At 37.4% G+C, this 13,324-nt stretch overlaps 1 pseudogene; it reads right to left on the reverse strand.

Moving 5' to 3' along the window:
• Positions 1 to 729: 729 nt before the first annotated feature.
• Positions 730 to 6,208, reverse strand: LOC102516087 (annotated as a pseudogene).
• Between the last annotated feature and the right edge of the window lie 7,116 nt (positions 6,209 to 13,324).

Consider the following 13,324-nt stretch of genomic DNA (forward strand, 5'->3'; position numbering starts at 1 on the left):
TCCATTTTGAGCTAATTTTTGTACATAGTGTAAGATAAAGGTCTTGGCACATTCTCTGTGCCAAAATCAGCCTAGGTGTAAACTTAAGGTTTTCTCAAATCTTTTCTGGGCCTGTACCTTTCTCTGGGCATGTGCCATCACTTTCTAGCTTTCCCTATGTATGCAGTTGCCTTTGAATATCCTTGTCTTCACTGTCTGGTTTCTAGAAAGAGGAAGGAGGAAAATGAAGGGAGGTGCAACAACAATGGTCACCCGAGTCTTTGTCTGCACCTCTGTGATCAGAAGCAGCAGTCAGAGGTCAGAGCACAGATCAATATTTAGAGGAGATGGTCCTTTCTGCCCACTTTGGATCCCATAAGCTGCCTATCTTAAACATTCTTCTGCATGTTTTCTCATTTAACCCCTACTTCATAGGAATCTATTCAAAGCAATTAGTATAACTTTTTGTTAGGTGCATAATAGTGAGGATGTGGCATAATTTATTCAACCATTACTATTGATGACATTCACATTATTTCTGGGTTTTTGCCATCATGAACAATACTACAATAAGCATACTTATTTGGTTTTTGTTAACTTATTATTATTTATTGTTTACATTGTTATGCATAAACACTGACTTGTGAAAAGTATTTCAGCATTTATTAATAGTGTAATAATCCTAATATGATCAAAATAAATTATAGCAATTGGTTTTCTTAATATTAAACCACCCCTGTATTCCAAAAATAATATTTACTTAGTTATAGATTGATGGATTCTCTTTGGCTAGTGTTTTATTTAGAACCCACCAAGTAGGAACAATCTTACTTTTATTTATTTGTTTATTTATTTATTTGGTGTTTAAATAATTAATGATTACCAACAGTGTGTTGATTACAAATGAGAGAGGTGCGAGAGGTGGTGAATTTTCCAAATGGGGCACTAGAATCTGCAGCCACAGGCCCCCATCAGCTACCAGGGCAGGCAGCTCCGTAATAAATAATGGATTTGGGGGCAAAGGGGCAGGGTTGTTCCTGCTTCTTCTTAACAGAAATCCCCTTCTTCCTTGCGGCCAGCAGCTCATGGAAGGGGCCTGCGCTCACAATTGCCTGAATGGATTTGATCCGCTGGTCCTCCTCCTGCATGGGGGCCCGGGTCAGGTACACCTCAACCATCCAACCACCTGCCTCCATTTTGTCAGCTTTGATGAGCTGCCCCTTGGTGGAGACGTAAAGCTCAAAGCACTTCGGTTCCTGGGTGTCGTCTACTTCTCTGATGCTCAGATTCTTCAGGGGGATGATTCCTCCTGGCCCCTTGTCCATTGTGTACTCAAAACAGTACAAGCAGTTGTCCATGAGGATAAACCAGTGCTGTTTCCAAGTCTTCATCTGGCCCCTCCCAGCTTAAGGAGCCTGCCCTCCAGATGCTGGCTGAAGAAGGCGTGGGTCAGATCATTCCCATCATCCTCAGGAATCTTGAAGGGCTCCTTTTGGGTGCAATCCTAGAGATTCCTGATCAGCTCCTCAGACAAGTCCTGCCCTCCTGGATGTGCTGGTTCATGGCCACAAAGTGCTCCAGGTCTGACTTGTCCCGGATGTTAGGATCCTGGGCAAAGGACAGCACATAGCATCTGTGGACTGGAAAGCCCCAGGGTTGTACAGGCATTATTGCTGGCTGAAGGCGTCCATCATCTTGTCTATCTTCTGGGCCTCTCCACAGAAATTGTTTGAGAGTCTGCAACAGGCATTCAGCTCCATAAAGGTGTGGAGCATTGCCAGGTTCAGCTCTTCCATCTCCCCTCTGTAGTCCCCATGGCTGTCTTGTTCAGGATCTTGCCCTTGAACCGGAAACAGTAAGTGACCCCCTTGGGGGTGCACTGGGGAAGTTTGTTCCCCACCAAGAACTAGATCCCCCTTCTTGGGGTCCCTGTTGAAGTTCTTCCTAACTATTGACACGTTCCGGTTCCGTTGCAAGGTCTCACTGCTCTCACTGGCCTCCAGATCCCTCCACGTGGTTCTTGGCTTGCTGAGCTCCTCCTGTAGGTGGTGGATCTCCACCAGCAGCTTGAGCTTCAACCCTGAGACATTCTCCAGCTTCATCTGCACCTCTGGAGTTGGGTCTAGAAGCTCGTAGAACCCGTCCCTCCATGGCTAGGAAGGCCCCGGGGAATTCTGGGTTGTTCTGCCGGTTGGCCTTGATCTGAAATGATCTGTGGAAGTATGGGTGTGGGTGAGCCAGCTCAAATGCCTCGGAGTCACCACCGCCTAAACAAGAGAGAAAAAAAAAGTAGCAGGATAGTGGAGAAGCCGGAATAGCTGTGAGGTAATAAAAAGAACTTAAGTTTATAAGTCAGAAGATGACATTTAGTATTGTGAAAATAAAGGGAAACCTCGCTGAAATTGAGTGGCAGGGCCAGAAGAGGGAGCTCTCAAGCAGGTACCACTGGACATCTCTGCAGATCCCAACAGGAAGAGATCTACTTTGCATCTCCAGAAGGAACTAACACTATTTTGCTAATGCCAGCAGGAGGAAGAAATATTTTCTCCTGGCCTGGCAACAGCTCAGCCAGTGAGATTGTTGCAACTCAGCCAATGAAAAGTCACTATACTTTGAACTCCTAGTTTCTTCCAAAGGACTTTTTGTTCATAAGGTTTCTCCCAACCTCCCCTTCTTTTCTACAAAGGAGTTTCCTCTTCTTTGCTTTCACTCAGACTTGCTTGTGGTTCATATAGTTGCATGTCCCAAACTGCAATTCTTTGCCACTTCTGAATAAACCCCATTTGGCTTGTGAAATAACTGGCTGCTTTGTTTTAGGTCAACAGTGTTAAGTCAATATTAGCAAGCCAAAGTGAAACAAATTTTTAAAAATCTAAGTGGTACGTTCTGTGATCCCAGCATATTTGGGATGAAGCTTCAATCAAGATAGATACAATAATACTACAAAATCAGATTTTATTATCGTTAGAGTTGGTATCAGGCAACCACAAATCCTCCACTGCAGTGTCAAGACATTGAATCTTTTAGATATTGAGTAAAATTCCATCCTTAAGAACACAGGCTATAGGCCTTGCTTGATTTTAACTGAAATATTTTTGTGTTTTATCATTTTGTGTACCATTACCAGTTCATGTAAGCATGGGAGTGTTTTAAGTATTTTAGCCAATCCACAGTGTTACTATTTTCAACGAGAGCCCATTTCTAGCAACCATTTTTCTGTTTAACAATTCATTAATGTCTCCAATATAAATTAATTTCTGACATTCATTAGTTTAATGTGCAAAACGTCTAACGTTGATCAGAACCAAGACACCTGAACTACTTCTGGTAATCCCTTTAGAGTGTAAATTCCCAATTAGAATTTGGGAATGCTAGCTACACCTGGAGTATACTATATTTTAACCTAATATGCCCATATTTCACTCTCCATACTGAAATACTTTAAACTAAATTATGGATATTGTAACACTGGATTTAAATACTAATTCTGCCACTTAAAAGCTATGTAATATTGGATATGAATGTAATTTGATCACGTTGAGTTTCAGTCTCCTTAATTATAAAAGGGGGAAATACTTCACAAAAATCGTTGCTTTAAGTGACTAGGTTTTGTGGTCATTAATGCAGCAAAGGCTAATTGAAATGTGGTGGGTCAGAAACATTTAGATAGAATGGCCACATTCTTGGGAGTTGTCTTAAGATAAAGAAATGACTGTTCTTGAGATATCTACAAAAAAGCTTGAGGCAATAAAGAAAATATGTGGCTGATTTGAGTTTGTCTTATCCAGCTATAGGTTTTCCACCAAAACTAGCTAAAAGAAAACCAGATACAGAGATCTTCCTTTTGTTTTTTCTGACCACATGTAAGAAAACGTGAGTGTATCTCATTTTGTCCAATATTCCCATCTGTTGGACCTGAGCCAAACAAGGGAACAGGGTCTCAGACTTAAACGTCTTACTCCTTGAATTTGGCTTCAAGGTACAAAGAGGCTGCTTCCCTCCTCCTGGGTAAGAAACTTAACACTGAATTGAGTGGAGAATATTCCAAAATATCAAGCTTCTTAGGAGCTGCATTTGAAACTACAGTCAGTTCCCAATTGTCCAGGTAACGGAAGTTAAAGCCAGTAAGATATAGTTTAAAGCTTATCTGAGAAAAAATATTTTTACTTTTGTTTTGTTTTTCTATCTTGTTTTGAGTATACTGAGGTTCACTTTCCTCATTATATTTTACCCATGACATGTTATTAAAATGACATCTCATTCCCCCCTCAAATCCAACAGGGAAAAGAAGCCCTAAAGTATTAGAAAAAAATATTTTAAAATTAAACTTTGTTTCAACAATACATCTTAAGCATTGAGTAGACAGTGCCAACTTTACCAGTTATCCCATACTTTAGAATGTGATAAAATCAAGGCACAAACTATCTCTCCTCTCCCGTCCCTCCCCCAGTTATGCAGAGAAAAGGAATGTAAGGAATCAGGAGTTGCTTCTCCTGAAGTAGAGGAAAGGAGGCTGATGGAAAAATCCAAAAGTAATCTTCAAATACAAAGTAGAGGCATCAATTTTATTTCCAAAGACAGAATGTGAAGGGGAGAAATGGTGATTGAAGTAGGTAGATTCAAAGGGTATTTTTTTTTTTTTTTTTTGAGGAATGGATTCTCACTTCTTTGAGGGAGTTAAAGTAGGCATAGGAAAATGGTTGAGATTGTTTTCTTGGTTTCTTTACTTGTAAGAATTTTCCCATATATATATATTTTGGGGGGATTCTTAATCTGAGAACTTTCACACATAGAGAAATGTAGAAAGATTAGAACAATAAATATTCCCTTCAGAATCAACAATGAATATTTTGCCATATTTATTTGCTGAACAATTTTAAGAATTACAAATGTCAAGATACGATGGCACTTCATCAGCATGCATCTCCAGAAACAAAGTGTTCTTTCACAAAACCACAATAGCATTATTGCACCTGACAAAACTAACAGTAATTCACTAGTCATTGAATACTAAATCTCTGTTTAATATTCTCTAATGACATTTATAGCTGATTTTTTTTCAAACCAGTATTTAATCAAGCATGAGGATTATGATCCAAAGACTTTTTATTTCTGAATTAAGCACAAAAATTCCTGACCTCTGTCCCAAGAAGTGCCTCTTGTAGTCCTACCAATTTATTGATTCAGTTCTTGGAAATTATCGTTAAGTCAGATCTTTCTCTGTCTTTCCATTTTTGTATGATTCTGGGTTAAAGAGGTAGTCATTGCCTAGATCCAGTTAGCGACCTTGACTGGGAAAGCAGCAGCTCCCAGAGAACACAAACTAAGGACAAAAGTTGCTAACTGCTTTTGACCAACTGTATGATGGAGAGCTGTTATCCGGGAGCAAAGAAATTTCACCTTTTGTTATTCAAAATAAAAACTAAGAGACTGTGGTTAGCAATTCCCAAAAGCCTGTGTCTCTAGCAATAAGAAAAGCCCTTAAGAGTCAAATTAGGATCCAATAATAAGAATTCTTGACTTCCCCAGTGAGCATTTCTGGTAATTTCTATAATTGCTCAAATAGTTCGGGAAAGCCTCCAACAAAATCATAGAGAGAAACCACAATGCCACTAAAATGGGGATTACTTTAGTTAGGCACAACTCTTGTTTCTCTACTCAGGAGATAACCTTGCTAGGTGCTAAGACTGGGCAGTCATTTTTACCTTTCCTATCCCGTTGAAAGAATCTTCCTTTACTCTCTTTCTCATCCTAGAAATTGTGAAAACATCAAATACTGAAAACCTAGGCACACATGTGGTAGTCTGTTGCTGTCACAGTTATTTGCACTTTTCCTCCACCTTTTAAAAAAGTATGATGTATGAAATGTCTGAAGTAGAAACTGTTAGTCACCTATTCCAACATCTCTTTATCTTCCTAAATCATACAATCTCTGATTTCAGCTTGGACATAATCACCTGCATAAATACCTTCATCCTCCCAGTCTCCCTTGCAGCAAGATGCAGCCACATAAATTCTTGCCAGTGAGATGCAAGTAGAAAGGTTCTACGGTGGCTTTTGGCAGGTTGATTTAAAAGATTGCTGGCATGTCTTCTTTTTCCCTCTTCCCCCAGTTCTCCATCCTAATGCCTGGAACATGAATGTGTTAGCTGGAACTCCAACAGATACCTTAGACAATAAAGACAAGGGTTTTAGGGATGGAGGAGTGGAAAACTTGGATTCCTGATGGTACCTCAGAGTCTCCATGCCATTTCCAGACTGCCCCTGTGTGTGTATGTATATGTGGGTGTGTGGGTATGTACTTCACAATTTTTAAATGGCACTTGTGGATGTTCTCAATGTCAGTGATGATGAAGGTAGCTCTGCACTATTCTTGCATTCAAATATTTCTTTCTGCAGTGTCAAGTTTCATAAACCTTGGGTTGCCCTAGAAAACTAAAGCTCAGTGTAATATTAATATGCTCTTCTTAAGATATAGTATTTAAAAACTAAAATACATGAAGTTAAAAATGTCACTTCAGGAACATTTCTCTAACATGGAGAATTAAACAGATGAAGCTTGGATGAGAATATAGCTGGTATGAAGACATAAGAGAAAATAATCCTAGATATGGAAATAACTTACCAATTATCACATTTATCAGTGCTCTTTCATCATATTGATGAAAGCTACAAATATCTGTCTCTGTTAGTACTTAATCAGTTTTCTATTCGTGAACATCCGGCAATAATAAGCCATTTATGCTGAGCAGAGGAACTAAAAACATAGGGCTTCTTTGGCATTTTCCTGAGGATTTCAAAACCCTTAAAGTTACCTATATAGAAATGTATGTTAGATACTGTGTGATATTAGTTTTATTTCCACATTGAAGTAACTAACAAACCTGGAAACACAGAACTCAAGTGATCTGAGTTCCTCAGAGGTAAAAAACTGTTTCTCTCACAGATCTGGCACCTGATGCACTCATTCAACAAATTATTTATTGAACAAGAATCAAGATTAACCTACTAGGAATAAAACAAGTTCTGTAAAGACCACTGTTGGCATCTGCAGGCATCAAGAGGGTGGCCCATGGGCTAGGAATTAAGAATGCCTCTCTATAAGCCTAGAGTGGATGTTCCTGAGAAGCCAAGAGGGACCGTAAAACAAATTCTTACTCTAAGTGTAACCTGGTTCCCCTTTGATGGCAATGTTTCCCCTGCAGTCCTCTTGAATGTAGTTATTCTCCTATACTCCTTGGTACCATTGGGCCCAAAGGTAGGATAAGTGTCCTCTTTAAATCATAAGTTATCAGACTACAGACAGACCTCAACTTACAATTGTTTGACTTAATAGTGATTTTTCAACTGTAGAATACATGTTCAATAAAAAACATACTTCAAATTTTGAATTTTGATATTTTCCTGGGCTAGTCACATGTGGTATGATACTCTCGCGTGATGCTGGGCAATGCAGGGACCTACAACTCCCAGGCAGCCATGCGATCACAAAGGTAAACAATCCATACACTCACAACCATTCTGCACCCACCCAACCATTCTGTTTTCACTTTTAGTACAGTACAGGCATACTTCATTTTATTGTGCTTCATTTTATTGCACTTCACAGATACTGCATTTTTCACAAATTAAAGGTTTGTAACAACCCTACATCTAGCATGTCTGTTGGCGCCATTTTTTTCAACAACACTTATTTCACGTCTCCGCGTCACATTTTGGTAATTCTTGCAATATTTCAAACTTTTTCATTATTATCATATTTATTATGGTGGTCTGTGATCAATGATCTTTATCTTTGATATTACTATTGCAAAAGATTATGACTCACTGATGGCTCAGATGATGGTTAGCATTTTTTAGCAGTATTTTTAAATTAAAGTATGTACTTTTTTTTAGACATAATGCTATTGCACACTTAGACTACAGTATAGTGTAAACATAACTTTTATATGCCCTGGGAAACCAAAAAATTTATGTGACTCATTTTAGATATTTGCTTTATTGTGGTTGTCTGGAATCAAACCTGTAATAGCTCCAATGCATGCCTAATTCAATAAATTACATGAGATATTCAACACTTTATTATAAAATAGGCTTTATGTTAGATGATTTTGCCCAACTGTAGGCTAATGTAAGTGTTCTAAGCATATTTAAGGCAGGCTAGGCTAAGCTATGATGTTTGGTAGGTTAGGTGTATTAAATGCATCTTTTACTTACTAATAATATTTTCAACTTACAATGGTTTTATTTGACATAACCCCATTGTAAATTGAGGAAGATCAGTATACAACATGCAACTCTTGTAATTTATTGCCGCTTCCTCTAGGTTACTTCTACTCATTCCTTTAAGGTTTTAGATCTTGGCTATCACTCTCTCCAGGGACAACCATCAGAATTTTTGGTGATATCAATATTCCTTCAATACTTTGGCATTTTAAGTTCCTTAATCTCTTCTCCTCCAATGATATTGTCTTTCATCATAACTGAGCTACTTATTTCAATGGTCATATGACCTTGTCTTCACAAATAACTACAATTTATCTGTAATTTTATTTCTTTGCAACCTTCTTTGGCCACATACTTGATAATGTGTAATTTAAATATATATTAGATAATCGGGGGAGATGATTGTAGCTTCTTAAATCTTTTTGTAAAAGACATTGAATAATGCATTTCAGCATATTTTTTACTCCTTTTGTCTCCCTCACCAAAATGCAAGTTCTGTGAGGGCAAGGATTTTTGTGTTGTTCTTTGTTATATCCTCAGCATCTACAACAATGTGGAGGCCACAGCAGGTTCTCAATAAATGTGTTGAATAAATGAAAGAAATGCCTATTACACATCAGGCCCTAGGAATACAACAAAACAAAATCTCTGACTTTACGGAACCTATCATTTTTTAGTGGAAATAAAAATATTAAAGTGGTAAAACTTCACTATTTATTATTTTTATTTTTTATTACAATATAATTGACATATAACATTGTCTTTGTTTCAGTACAAAATATTCTTCAGTCTGTGTCTTCAAGGTCAGAAATTTATCAAAATTCTGGCTTGAGCATTTCTCTTCCCCCCTACAGTGACTGCTTTAGTTCTTGGTCTATTCTCTTGCCTAAATTACCGTAACTGGTCTGTCTGCAGTCTTTTTCCACTCCAGACAGCATATTATATTCCACAAACTTTTGAGAACCTATTATGTGTCTGCTACTGGAAACACAAAAGACAAATATAACACCAGTCCCTATAGTCAAGAAACTTGTCCATCCACACTATAGCATCAGTTCGATTAAAAATTTCTGTTACCAATAGAATTAAGTCCAAACTCCTTATGCAGGCATATGGGGCCCTTTACCATTGTCCTGAACCCATTGAATCTATAGCCTTATCTCTCACCACTTCCCTTTACCTACAGGCTCTCCTAAGCTCCAGCTACACTGAACTTTGCACAGATCCCTGAAAATTCTATTGCTTCTGCTTTATATAGGCTGTATTTTCTGTCTGGAATACCCTCTTCTGCCTCTTACCATTGGTCTGGGAGAGACTTACTCAGCCTTTGAAATTCAGCTCTTAATCATTACCCCTTTTTGATGCTTTCCCGGACTCCCCTACTTAGTTCTTCAGGTTGCTGTTCCCACAGTACTCTGTTTATAGCTCTAACATAGGACTTATTGCAATGCATTATAAATTACCTATTTACCTTTTCTACAATTCCTGGAGGTTAGGAACAATATTGCTTTGCCATATCGGGCATATGGTAGGATCTAAATTCCAAAAAAAATTTAAATGACTCTCTTAGCACTTGGTCTTCTCTTATTTTCCCCTAAATGGTATTATATGGCTCTTACTTCCTAGAAAAGGGAGCATTTAAAAGAAAATTTCAGGTGAACAACTAAAAAATCAGAAAAAAAGAAGGCTCCCTTAACGTTGAAAGTAATCCTCTTTCTCCATTATCCCGTTATATACTGTTATCCTGCAAGCTGCTGAACAAAATGTTTATAGTCCACCAAAATCTAATGTCTGAAAGTATATGTAACCTTCTTCTGATCACTTCCTACCTTACACAATGGAAAGAGCACAATAAAGTATTTACTTATGGCAAACAGAGTTACTCAAGAACTGTATACATTCTCTTTCATGAAGACCATGAAATTAAAGAAAACTACTACCTGATTTCTTCTAATCCCACAGTATTGCTACTTCACATAGAGATAAGTGTATATCACTCTACTGTCTTATTTTCTACAATGTAAACTCTGGAATCTATATGTCTATATCTATATGCTGTAAGGTGATGTTTGGGGTAGAAGACCATTTTTGGAATATTCCAATGTACATCATTTAAAGATGTAAATGGGCTTTAAAAAATTCATTAAAGTGTAGTTGATTTACAATGTTAGTTTCAAGTGTAAAGCAAAGTGATTCAGTTATACAAATACATATATTTTTTCTTTTCAGCTTCTTTTCCATTGTATGTTATTATAAGAAATTGAATATAGTTCCCTGTGCTATACAGTAGGTCCTTGTTTATTTTATAATATAGTAACATGTGTCTGTTAATCCCCATCCTCTTAATTTATCCCTCCCCACCCTTTCCCCTTTGATAAACATAATTTGTTTTCTATGTCCATGAGTTTGTTTTGGTTTGTAAATAGAATTTGTATCATTTTTTTTTAGATTCTACATATAAGTGATACATCATATGTCTTTCTCAGTCTGACTTCACTCAATATGATAATCTCTAAGTCCATCCATGTTGCTGCAAATGGCATTATTTTAATCCTTTTTATGGCTAAATAATATTCCATTGTGTGTGTGTGTGTGTGTGTGTGTGTGTGTGTGTGTGTGTGTGTGTGTATGCACACACACATATACACATATACATACACAACTTCTTTATCCATTCATCTGTTGATGGACATTTAGGTTGTTTCCATGTCTTGGCTATCGTAAATAATGCTGCTTTGAACATTGGGGTGCATGCATCTTTTCAAATTAGTTTCCTCCAGATATATGCTCAGGAGTGGGATTGCTGGATCACATGGTAAGTCTATTTTTAGTTTTGAGGACTCTCTATACTGCTTTCCATAATGGCCACACCATAAATTAGCTTTTTAAAGAATTTTCCATCACTTAGAGCTGTTCATGCTTTTGTCACCCTACAGTCAGAGACTGGTAGCAAAATCCAGAATATGAAAAAGCTCAAAACAAGACAGTCACTTTTTAACCCTTCCTATTACTGCCAAACCAGACTGATAGGGTATGCTTCTAAATTATAGGAAGATGATGGTATGATGGCATCAGAGAACATAAAGTAATTTAAGATGGTATATGTGATGTTTACATTTAGCTAGGTTATGAGGTCTCCCTTAAACTTTACAACAAATTTTTTATTCCCAGTACCAAGAACAGATGACTACTTTGCCCTCTTTCCTTTTATTTACCTTACAGTTACAAAATTAACAATCTCTAAGTTCTTATTAGAAAGCTCCTTCATAAAACTGAACTTTTCTCACCTGTTACAACTTTTTAAAAAAATTTTTAATTGCTCATGTCAATCTATAAAATTCTCTTTTGCTATTAGTGTCTATGGATACATTTAAATTCAGTCCTCAGAAAAATATCAGGGAGAAGGTGATTGCTACAATTAAAACTGACAAACTGTTTCTGTTTTCCTTTTTACTAGTGTTTTAAATTGGCCTGGGAATTTTTTTTCTCTTAGGAGACTGTTAGGATTAAATTTGTGAAATGGCATCTATTACCAACTATTTTCTAGTTTCTGCCAATTCCAGTTGCAGATTTTTCTCCCCAAAGACCTGACAATATAATTATACATGTCCGAATCTAGATTTTACCCCTACTAGATACAGAACTTTTTGGTGAATTTGAAAAAGAGATTTGGTACAACTTGGGTCCCCATCAGCTAATGGATGAGATAAAGGCATGGATAAAACCTGACTACAAGCTACTTGTGAAACTTCTGGGTGAGAAGCCATTTTCAGAGCTACACTAACAGGAAATCCCTTGAAATATATCCAATGGGAGTAGGAAATAAAACTATAAATTAGGGTGCAATGAATTTGAATTTTCAAAAATTTCTTGTGTGAAAGGCAGTTTTTCTCACAGCATTTCTTTTGATAAGGGAAATTGCCAGTTATTTTAGGTTTCAGTCTTCTAAATGCTATCTTCAATTTGGTCCCTCCATTTTCAGTTAACCTTATATGTTGTTGCCAAATTAATCTTTCTAGACCACAAGAATGTTACTCTTCAAAAAAAAAAAAAAATTCAAAGCTTCCCATTGTAAGAGAAATTAAGTAGAAAACAGTAAGCATGATACTCAGTGCCACCATTGGTTGTGATCTACATTCCCCTTGACTCTGGACTGCCTAGGCCAGGAATTGGCAAACTACTAGCCTGCAAACCAAATCCAGCAGGCTGCTAATTTTTGTATGGCCTTCGAGGTAAAGATGATTTTTACATTTTTAAAGGGTTGGAAAAGACAATCATGTGACATGAACATAAAAAATTAAAATTTCAGCATGCTTTTTATTTATCAAAGTAAAAATTTCAAAAACCTTCGAAACGTGATTCTCCCACAAATATAAAATTAACATGAGCCAAGCATTTTAACTCACTGAGGGAACCAGTAGGATGGTAAAGCTGATTCCAGGAGTATTTAAGGAACTAGATATTTATAGGCATTAAAATAAGAATAATGAGCGTAAGATTGCAGGTTAAACAAAACTGGTTAGTGCCCTATAGGGCGATAAAATCATAACTTTGGGACTAGCTTTTCTGTCAGTCAGAAATCTACAACTTAAGTAATTTCACAATGTTCGAGCTCTAATCATTAAGTAGCAAAGTCAAACACAGGTAGCTTCTCTAGAGAATCATCCTTGGGCAGACAAGTTTAACCATGTCCCAGTATGAACTGAAGGTCATCTCTCCACTCCTTGCCTTATTTCCATGTTTTGAGTAATTTTTCTTAACAAGGCCCGTCCTAATCATTCCAGCCAATAACCACCTCTCCTCCTTTTATGCTCTCATTACTTTCTGTACTTCCATTATAGGACTCAAATATCGTGGGTTTTGTACCATGCTTTGTTTTCCCAGTAGGCGCCTTTGAATCAGTGTTTGAGAGCTGGGGTTTAACCTCCCCCTTTAAAGGGATTTGAGCATAGCGTCCAATGTCTATAGTCCCCAACATCTGCCTTGCACATCATGGACACTAAGTCCTTTATGCTGAATATGAAGCCCCCAAATACTTTTTCCAAAACACCTTAGGGCACTTTCCTTAAACCTCCTTTGTGTTCTAATGCGCGGTGCACTGGCGTGCTTCTCCCTTACT

This window comes from Camelus ferus, chromosome 12 (genome assembly GCF_009834535.1).
Source record: "Camelus ferus isolate YT-003-E chromosome 12, BCGSAC_Cfer_1.0, whole genome shotgun sequence".
NCBI classification, from domain to species: Eukaryota; Metazoa; Chordata; class Mammalia; order Artiodactyla; family Camelidae; genus Camelus; species Camelus ferus.